Raw genomic sequence first — 11600 nt, 5'->3', positions numbered from 1 at the left:
ACTTTTTCTAAGGTAAAAACAAAGAAGTCATTCAGCACTAAGGAAAAGATGAATAATAATGATGTTAATTATAATAGTCTGCCAACTTGATGAGTTATTTTCATGAGGCTTCATGAGTTACTTTCAAAATACTTAGGACATGGTGCATTTTATGTTATTTGTATCTCACGTCAATTCAACAAAATGGGACATTTCTTTACCTTGACCTGCTCTCCTTCTAATTTTAAAATCAGGGAAAGGCTTTGGTTTTTCTTCCAAAGTATAAAGGTGTGTTTTAAACTATTACTCTGGAGAAGGAAGCCACCAAGAACCAAGTTACTAGTTCCCTCTGGCTCACGACGACCTCTGCGTGTGCTTCATAGGGTTCTCAAGGGCAGCTTTTCAGAGATAGACCAGCAAGCCTTTCTTCACAGACGCAACAGGGCGGACTTAAAATTCCAACCCTTTGGTTGCCAGTTGAGAGCAATAATAATGGAAATAATAGCTTGCTCAGAACCACAGTCAACACTCTAAACACCAGCAGTCAGGAAATCAAAAGACATATTGCATTGGGAAAATTTGCTGTCATGGACCTCTCCAGAGTGCTGAAGAGCAACGACGTCATTATAGAGACAAAGGTGCACCTAATCTAGGCCATGGTCTTCTCAATTACTTGTTATGCTTCAGAGAGTTGGACAATGACTAAGGATGACAGAAGAATAGATACTTTGAGTTGTGGTGCGGGAGAAGAGTCTTGAACATACCATGGACTACTAAGAAAACAAATCGTTCTGTCTTGGAGAGGGTGAAACCAAGTATTTCCTTGGAGGCTAGGTTTTTGAAGCTCTACCTCACTTACTTTCGGCATGTGGCCAGGAGAGATTGGTCCTTGGAGAAGGACATCATGCTTGGAAAAGTGAATAGACAGAGCAGGAGAGGAAGACCCCGGATGAAATGGGTTGATACAGTATCTGGGGAAATGGGGGTTGGTGTGTCAGAATTAGTGGGACTAGCTCAGGAGGGGGAAGGGTTCAGAGCTGCTGTACATGGGGTCATTGTACATCTCAGGTTACTCAACAGCACTTAACAACAATAACGTATTATGACAGGTTTGGAAGCAGGAGTGGCATCCACTTCCTAAACAGCATGCCTCTGGAAACTCTGTGAACTTTGATAAATGTCAATAGTTGTAGAGGAGCTTCAGGTCTTTTGTTCATAGGGTCACTATGAGTTGTGCTAAACTTGAAGGCAATCAACAACAACAATATTTGGCATATAGTCTCAATCTGCATCATCAATTGCATCTGAATATAACCTTGTATTTCCCTCTTTATACTTATGTTATCTCCCATGATTTGGGCTCTAGCTACCAATGACTTGATCTGTGGTTTAGGATTGCTTTGAACTTCAATGTGAAAGTAATTTACCATTATGTTTGTATGTTTGCAGTGCTTTCCAATATGACTGAAAATAATCAACCTTTTAATGTGGTTGCCATTTCCTCAAATACCATCACCACCAACAACAACAAAATTGTCATTCTGGCTGTGTCTCCCATCTCTTTCAGTATCTTCATTAATGTTTCAATTTTATTTACAATGGCAATTATTAGACTGAACTCTGCTGACATCTGCTGGACAACATCTGTTTTTCACTGTATTGCCAACTCTGTAATGTTTAAATTTTACAGATTAGATGGCAGCTGATTGAAACCCTTGAAAGAAAAAAACAAACCCAAAACAAACAAGTCCTTCTTGGAAGGAAATGGAACAACAGTGCCACTTACAAGCACAGATGTTGTGACTTCAGGAGGGACTGGTCTCTGGAGAGGGTCATCATCTTGGAAAAGCAGAGGGTCAATGAAAAAGTGAAGCCCCCCAAAGAGACAGATTTACTCGGGGACTGAACAGTGGTCTGAGGCACAGATGAGATTGGGAAGCTAGTGAAGGATGAGCCGGAGTTTGTTTCCATCATACACAGCGCTGCTATGGGTTGGATTCAACTCAGTGGCACTGAACAACGACAAATTGATTGGTTTGTGAACTTCGAAGTAGAAAAGTGTCAAGTGAAGTAGAAAAGAAACTAAGTTAAATATGAAAACATTAATTAATATGCAATACACCTAAGTAGCGATTTGGAAATTCATTCCCTTAGCCATCATATTTCAGTGTGACGGTTTAACATATATTTTATGAGTACTTCTTATGTGGTAGGCACTGTGGGCAAAGTGAGACTGGGACGGAGCAAGAAGGGTCTTTCTTACCAGAAGCCAAGGGTCTGGTGGAAAAGGTATGAATTTACATGGATTATTTCAGAATATTTTCTGTATTTCTTGTACTGAATTCATTGCTCCGGTAACAACTTGGTTGAAGGAATAAATGAGAGCTGGTTTAGACCATCCCTTAAACAATATAGACATAATTCCTTGGACCTAGGAACTAACTATTCATGACTACAAATCTGTGTGTGTGTGTGTGTGTGTGTGTGTGTGTGTGTGTGTGTGTGATTGTGTTATAAAATAGACTAAGGAAACAGAAAATTAAAATAATCACATTTTAAATGAAAAAAAAACCCTATAAAACATAAAATGCTAGCCTTTCTAATTTTATTAAGTGTTAATACAAATGCTCAGACACAATTTAGACTGTACATTTGTCACTTAGAACGTCTTGATTGTGCGTGATGAGCTTGAAATATACAACCTAGTCAATGAGTGAGGATGTTTGTAAAAACATTCTAGTTGATTACTGAGTACGTGAAATAATTGCTTGTATCCAAATGTTGACAGAAAAACTAGTAATCGTTAACAATTTTAAAACCTTTTAATTGTGATTTATATGGATATTTACAAAGCAAATGGATTTTCCATTCAACAGTTCCTGTGTATATTGACTGGTGACATTGAATGAAATTGACCAAGTAGCACTTTGCCCACTTCCTCCTTGTGTTTGCAGTTCCCCTTCATCCTTCGTCTCTATTCCTCCCTGCTTTCTGAGGTTTTTGGGTTTTTTTCTCTTGGGAAAATTCTGCTTTTTGATCTTATGTGGTTGGTTGTTCTAAAAGTAAATACGTTCCTGGGGTAACTCCTTAAATTACAGGCCTTCTACGTTGGCTGACATTTGATCTATAGGAAGCTCCATTTTAGTCTTAAGGAGTGTCCTGCTGCTATAGCCTTGGGAGATCTAGCAGTCTTTATCAGAACAATAATTTAGAAATCATTTTTTGTAGCAAAAAAAATAAGGTGAAGTGTGCATATCTTGAGATATATATTTGAGATAATGTGAGGAGGGCATATGAGGACTGCTTCAATCATCTTGTAGTTGAACTAAGACTGAAGCCAAAAGAAGAGGTTTGGAGATACGTGAACGCGAAGGAAAGTTATTCTGATTTATAGAAGAGGAAGCATGGGAAAAGCACGACTGTGTAACTGATCTTCAACATGTTTGGGTTTGAGGAATGTGTCTAGGACAGCGGTCCTCCAACCTGACAATGATCAGAGTTACGTGGGGGGCTATTAGATAGCTAGATATGCTTCCCAGAGTTCCTGACCTTGGAGGAACCTGAATACGATAGTTTTAACACTAAGCCACTAGCCAAAATTGGCAGTTCCAATCCACACACAGGCACCTCACAAGATAGGCCTGGTGAGCTGTTACTGAGACAAATTTCCTTGACTCTTAAATATTTTTCTTTTCTCATTGCTTATTTAATTCACTGTCATGGATTGAGTTCCTCAAAACTGATGTTGTTATTAAGTACGGTCAATTTGGAGCCCACTTATAACTGATCCTCCAGCAGTCTTTTCAGAGGCTTTAAATCTCCTCATATTAAAGAACTCTTACAATTTAAATAAAACAGGAGATTCCTCACGTGTCTGTAGCGATGCTGGTCTATTTGAATCATTCACCTTTGGGTTGGCAGCCCAACTCCTTACCACTTAGCCACTAGAGCTGCCTGCCCTCCAACATGATGTGGAAACTCTTAAGGAGAGACAGTTCTATTCTGCACACATGGAGTCATCATGAGTTGGAATGGGCTTGATGGCAACCAATAACAAAGGGTATAGTTGTTGTTGTTGTTGTTATGTGCCATCAAGTCGCCTGCGACTCATAGCGACCTATGGACAACAGCCCTAAACCCTGCTCTATCCTGTGCCAATCTTATTGTCTCTGACCTATGCCCATTAGCCCAGTCACTGACTCAATCTATCTCATCAAGGGCCTTCCTCTCCTGCGCTGTCCCTCCACCCTCCCAAGCATGATGTGCCTTTCTAAGGCCTGGTCCCTCCTTGCATCATGTCTAAAGTGTGTCAGATGAAGCTTCAGAATCCTTGCCTCCAAGGAGCAGCCTTGTTTCACCTTCTCCAGGATGAATCTCTTCATTGTTTTAGCAGTCCACGGTATATTCAATACTCTTCTCCAACATGATAGCTCAAAGGCATTCATTCTCCTTCTATCATCCCTAGTCATTGTCCAGCTCCCTGATGCATAACAAGTGATTGCAAAGACCATGGCCTGTATCAGGCACACCTTAGTATCCAGACTGACATCACTGCTTTTCAGTACTTTGGAGAGGTCTCTGACAGCAGACTTTCCCAATACAATATGTCTTTTAATTTTCTGGCTGCTGGTGCCAAGAGTGTTGATTGTGAAGCCAAATAAACTAAAGCTGTTTACAATCTCAATCTCTTCACCATCCATCGTGATACTGCTAATCAGCCCAGTGGTGAAAATCTTTTTCTTAATATTGAGCTTCAATCCATATTGAAGGCTGCAGTTCTTGACCTTCTGCAGCAAGTGCTTTGGGTCCTCATTACAGCAACCAGATGTGTTATGGTAGGATATCTAGTATATCATCCAGGAAGAATGCAAAAGGTCATAACAAAGACAGAGGAGGAAGAAAAGACCAAAATGGATGTCAGAAGAGACTCTGAATATTGCACTAGAGCATCAGGAAGCCAAAGCAGAGGGAAGAAATCAAGATAATAAGGAGCTAAACAGAAGATTTCAAAGGGCAGCACAGGAAGACAAAGTAAAGTATCATAATGAAATATGCAAAGAGCTGGAGTCAGAAAAATCAAAGGGGCCAAATTAGCTCAGCATTTCTTAAGCTCGAGGAACTGAAGAACAAATTCAAACCTTGAGTTGAAATATTTAAGGATGTTTTGGGAAGAATATGAAATGATCGAGGAAGTATTAAAAGAAGATGGAAGAGTATACAGAGTCATTGTATGAAAAGGAATTGGTGGACATAGAAAAACAACGTATGAGCAAGAGCCTGTGATGATGAAGGAGGAAGTTCAAGCTGCTCTGAAAGAATTGGCAAAAAACAAGGTCCCAGAAATTTATGGTATACTAATTGATATATTTCAACAAACAGATGCTGCCCTAGATGTGCTCACCAAGTTGCGCCAAGAGATCTGGAGGAAAACCACCTGGCCAACTGATTGGAAGAGATATCTATTTGTTTCCATTTCAAAGAAAGGTGACCCAACAGAGTGTGGAAATTATTGAGCAATATCATTAATATCACATGCAAGAAAGATGCTTCTGAAGATTATCCAAAATTTACTGGAACAGCACATCAACAGAGAAATGTCAGAAGGGCAGGCTGGGTTTAAAAGGTATCGGGTTACTAGGGATATTGAGCTAATGTTAGATGGATCTTGGCTGAAAGCAAAGAATACCAGAGGAATGCCTATCTGTGTTTTACTGATCATGCTAAGGTGTTTGACTGTGTGGACCACAACAAATTGTGGCTAAATCTGAGAAGAATGGGAATCCCAGAACACTTGATTATGCTTATGCAAAACCTATACTTGGACCAGGAGGCAGTCGTCAGAACTGAGCAAGGGAACACTGCATGGTTCACAATTGGGAAGGGTGTATGCCAGGGATATGTCCTGTCTCCATACCTTTTCAACCTGTATGTAGAAAAGATTATCTGGGAGGCTGGGCTCTATGAGGAGAAATGTGGTATCAGGATTGGAGGAAGACTCATCAACAATCTGTATTACTCACATGACACAATGCTGCTTGCTGAAACTGAGGGTTATAGTAGATCCTTGAATTTATGTTTAAAAAAAAGTCCTAGGCAATGCTAATTAATGCTGCTTGTCTGAGACTACACTTTGAGAACTAATATTTGAGATAACAGTTACCTTTCTTGGCTTGAGCTGGCAAAACCATTAACTGAATTAAAGAATTCCAGTAAAAAGATCATTTTGGGGAGTGAGACATAGAAAAGATATTTGTTTGTTTTTAATGACACAGAAGAAAAGGCTATCGTAGCCAGTACTATGGATAATAACTGTAGTATTTTAATAAAATGTGAAAACAACTCAATTTTCAACTGGACAGGTAAGAACTTGTAAGCAATGATGTACATTTACTGTTAGGATTTGCAGAAACTGTAATAGGCATTGCACTAGTGCAAACACCAGAGAATACACTTACACAATCACATTCATCAGGCTTTCCATTTCAGGAGTGCAGATCCACTGGGTCTTTCCTATTCTAATCAAGTTCGCAAGTTAGGTCAGCCTTGCTGTTAAGCAATGAAGGGTCCCTGGATAAATGACCCCTGAGCTATGAGACCCACATCACTTGGGGAAGCTCTCGGGAAGGAAACATGCCCACAAGATGGCAGATTAGGGAAAATGAAACCTTGATTTGAAAAAAGAAATGCTATTAATCCACTTTTGGACTTAACATTCTTTTTACTTATTTTTTTAAAATTAATTTTAATAAGCACATACAGAGATTTTGGATTTCCATTCATTCATTGCCGCACTTTTCTCCCTGCCTACCCCTCCCCACCAGTCCGCTCCCCGCTCCGAAGAGAAAAAGAGAAGGGGGAAAAAAATTCCTTCATTGGTATAAGGGATGGGGGAATTGTATACCAATGGACTTAACATTTTTAATTAAGTGTTGGCCGGCTAATTGTGACTCCTTACAAGCTCTAAACAAAGGGCAGGGTGATTGCAGTTTCTCCTGACAAGCCTTGATGATGACACATGAGTCACATTAATTCTTCAGTGTGGATATTCTTTTCCTTATGATTCTTTTATTACCAGAGCTTGCTACCTCTTGGTATTATAAACAATTCCAAACCCTTTGGCAATTTTTCCATTAAAATGATAAAACACTGTCCCAACTCCTTTTCTTTGACTTGCAACATCATCACCACAGAAAATTAAGTCCCTCAAGTCTGGCCATGATGTTAGATGGAATTGCTTCCCATCAGAAATCAGACTCCAATCATCCCTCCTCTTCCAGTCTCTTGCTACAACTGTATGTACTCTTTGATTTCAAGTAAATCAGTGCTTTCATCTAATCAGCCATTTCTAAAGCTTACTCCCCTTCTCTCTCCCTGGCCAGGATTTCATGATGATCTAACCCCTTGGCACCTACCTCTAGGCCAGGGGCAAGGAGTATCATCCAGGAACTTGTCAGAAATGTCTGCAAGAATGCATTTTTTTTTAAAAATACATCAACCAGCTTTTAAGAATCATTTTAACATATGTGATTTTTTGAACATAAATTTGCTTGGATAACACAGGTTGATGAGTTTTCCCTGATCCTGATGTCACATTCTTCTTCACTAAGTTTGGCTTCTCGAATGATTTGTTCAGTTTACAGTTTGTGAAACTATCTAATGATCTTCATGATCAGATAAATCAAATACTTGTAAAAAGAGTAAGGGTGGGATGCAACACCTTTTAATCCTATTACAGATCTGATCCAATGTAAGGGAGATGCCCACAGGCTGTGACCTGTAACAAACAGGCTGCATAAAGAAATAAAAAGGAAGAGAGCCAAGAAGGAGAGGGGGGATCTCATTATCACCAGAAAAGAATTTCCAGGAGTAGAGGTGGCACCCTGAATTTGGACTTCTAGCCTCCTAACCTAAAAGTGAAGTGAGGTTGGAGACTGAATGATTGAATTTTGCACAATTATTTATTCATTACAAATACTTCTTACAAAAAACACAAATGACAATTATGCACATGAATCTCCCCTGATGTAATACATAGGAATCAGATTTGATTATATCTGACTATGTATTTTGAAAAAATATCTTTGGAGAAGCTCAATATCAGTAGTTAAAACCAGACCAGAGGCTGATTGTGGAATAGACCCTCAATTGTTGTCAGGTGCCTTTGAGTTGAGTAGGATGTTGTGAGGAGAGACCGGTCCTTGGAAAGGGACATCATGCTTGGGAGGGTGGAGGGACAGCTTAGGAGAGGAAGGCCCTCTATGAGGTGGATTGATTCAGTGATTGGGATAATTGGGATAGGAGTGTTGGAGACAGTGCGATTGGCACAGGACAGAGCGGAGTTTAGGGCTGTTGTACATAGGGTCGCTATGAGTCGCAGGCGACTCAACAACACATAACAACAACAACAGGATGTGTACAGACCCTTTGAACAACAGATCTGAAGCCCGTCCTTCCCTGTGCCATCCTCACAATTCCTGACCTACTTGAGCTTACTGCTGCAGTCACTGTGTCACTCTATCTAGTTGAGAGTCTTCCCCTCTTTCACTGACCCTTCAACCTTCCAAACATGATGTCCCTCTCCAGAGAATAGCCTCTCCCAGCAACAAGTCCAAACATCGTGAGACGAATCTTTATTACTTTTGCCTTCAGGAAGTATTCTGTCTTGCCTTCTCCAAGACAGACCTGTTTGTTCTTTTGGCAGTCCATAGGATCTTTAATACTCTTTTTTCCAACACCACAGTTCAAAGGCATTGATTCTTCTACTCATGTTCAAATTCAAACTAAAGCTTAAGAAAATTAGTAGGACTGCAGAGCCTTTTCCTTCCTCTCCCAGAGTGGCTACTGAAATGATCCAATCACAGGAAGCAGCACTGTGGATGTTTCTGTCAAGGATGTGAAACTACTCTATCTCCTTTCCCAGAAATAGTTATCTAGACCCCAGCCTACTTCGCTATCTTTTTAAAAACATCTGTGAGCATCCCCCTCCCTAAGTTCATTCCAATATAAAATCCCTCTCTCACTTTAAGTGGAGGCTGGTTTTATGCTTAAGAGCCAGCCTGGCAGTTTCTCCTCAATAAACTGTCTTTTTTTGTCCTGAACTGGATTCTGTCCTTCCTCAGCAACCTTACAAAAATGAAAACAAGGCCACAAGAAATAATAGACAACCTTCCATTTATTTCCCCTGTATTTAAAAGAAAAGAAAAAAATCTCAAGAATAGGTTTAAGGCATTGAACATTAATGATTGAAAAGCAGGTTAGTTGTGGGATAACATCAAAGATACCATCCATGAAGGAAAGTTATTATAGAGACAGGGGAGAAAGAAAAGACTAAAATATATGTCAGGGGAGTCTAGACACTGCTTTAGAATTATGAGCAGTCAAAACAAAGGGAAGAAATGACAAAATAAAATATTTAAACAGAACATTTCAAATGGCAGCTTGAGAAGACAAAGCAAAGTATTGTAACCAAGTGTGCAAAGAGATGGAGTAAAAATAAAAGGGGAAAGACTCATGTGACATATCTTAAACTAAGAAAACTGAAGAATGAATCCAAACTTTGAGATGCAATAGTGAAGGATTTTGCAATAGGCAAAATCTTGAATGATCCAGCAAGCATCAAAAGAATATGGAAGAATACAGAGTCACTGTGTAAAAAATAATTAGCTGACATGGAGTCATGTCAGGAAGTAGCATATGACTAAGAATTAGTGGTGAAAGAAGAAGCTGAAGCTGCACTGAAGGCATTGACAACAAAATAAAGCATTAGCAATTGACGGAATACCATTTAAGAAATCTGTTGTAAGACAACTACCTGGCCGACGACTGGCTGGAAGATACCACGTTTGTTTCCATTCTAAAAAAAAAAAAAAAGACCAAACAGAATGTGGAAACTATTAAACAATCTCACTAATACCACATGCAAGCAAAATCTTGCTGAATACTTCTAGAATAGAACATCAACAGAGAACATCCAGAAATCTAAGCCAGATTTAGAAGAGGCCTGGTATCAGGGATATCATTGCTAATGTCAGATGGATCTTGATGGAAAGTGGATAATGTCAAAAGGTTGCCTATCTGTGTTCTATTCACTATGTAAAGGCATTGACTGTGCAGATTACAACAAATTATGGTCATATTGAGAAGAATAGGAATCCCAGAATATTTAATTGTGCTCATGCAAAACCTATACCTAAATCAAGAGGTGGATGTTTGAACAGAGCAAAGGAACACTGCATGCTTTAAAATCAAGAAAGGTGTGTGACAGGGTGTATAATTTCTCCATACTTATTTATTCTGTATGCTGTCCAAATAATATGAGAAGGCTGACTTTAGGAAAATGAATGTAACAGGATTGGAGGAAGACTCATCAACAGTCTGTATTGTGCAGATGACACAGCTGTGCTTTCTGAAAGTGAGAAGCATTTGCTATGGTTGATCAAAGACAACTGCCTTCAAAATGAATTACATCTTAAGAAAACAAAAATGTTTACCACTGGGCCAATAGGCAACATCATGATGTTGTTATGTGCTGTCAAGTAGAGTACAACCCATAGTGATCTTACAAACAAAAGACCTAAACCCTGTCCTGTCCTGCACCATCCTCACACTTCCTGACATGTTAGATCTCATTGCAGCACTGTGTCAGTCCACCTGGTGTCAGTGCCAACACTCTACCTTTCCAAGTATTATATCCCTCTCCTCTGCTAGGAATAGGCCATCCTAGCAACATGCCTGAAATATGTGAGATGAAGCCTCATCATCTTTGTCTCCAAAGCACATTCTAGCTGCACGTTCTCCAAAACAAAAGGGGAGGGGGAATGTAATACAGAATTTAAAAATCTCATGGGACTTCAAACTTCAAGAGACATGAAGGTTGGGCGATGAGTCCCTGAATTTACTGGCAAGATAATCTAAAAACGTTAAACCTAAAATCCACTGAAGTCTTTCTTAAAAAATAGAGAAATTTATCTGCCTTGAGTAATGCTTGAGTATGCATGTCTGTTTTCTTAACCAGAAATTTCAGAGGCAGGGAATTTATGTTAACTCAGAAAAGAAGGGTCAGGATGGTTATACAACTCAATGTAATCAATGTCACTGAATGGTGTGTGCAGAGGCTGTTAAGGTGTATGCTTTTCAGTGTATATTCTCAGCAATTAAAAGAAATTTTTAAAAACCAAAATTTTAAAATCTGTAAATGAAAGACTGTATAAAACACAATACGTGTGAATGAAACATAATGCAAAGGAATTATTTTATGAAAAACCAATAAATTTTTTATGATTTGTTATTTATTGAAAATCCACAGTGCATTTTTAAAACAAATCTTACGGAGCAGAGTTCTAGTCTGAAATACAGGAAAGGGCATTGCCATCTAGAGTTCTGACTCGATTCCACTTGGCCCCTTCCTTGAATATGCTGAGGGGGGTTTAGCTCATATGCCATTTACATGATCTCTGAATATTTATTTTCTCTCTGCACATTGAGTCTCTGGATAGCTACAGGGTACTTCCAACTCAATAGATGCAAAATGATATCCATCATCTCTCTACCCAGGCTTCTGGATGTGTGACTTCTTCCCGAACTCAGTCATCATGGCTTCTGAGCTCTGTAATTTATAACAC

Source organism: Elephantulus edwardii, unplaced genomic scaffold (assembly GCF_000299155.1).
Source record: "Elephantulus edwardii isolate Elephantulus edwardi_28Jun2011 unplaced genomic scaffold, EleEdw1.0 scaffold00106, whole genome shotgun sequence".
Lineage (NCBI taxonomy): Eukaryota > Metazoa > Chordata > Mammalia > Macroscelidea > Macroscelididae > Elephantulus > Elephantulus edwardii.
This window is presented reverse-complemented; position numbering follows the sequence as displayed.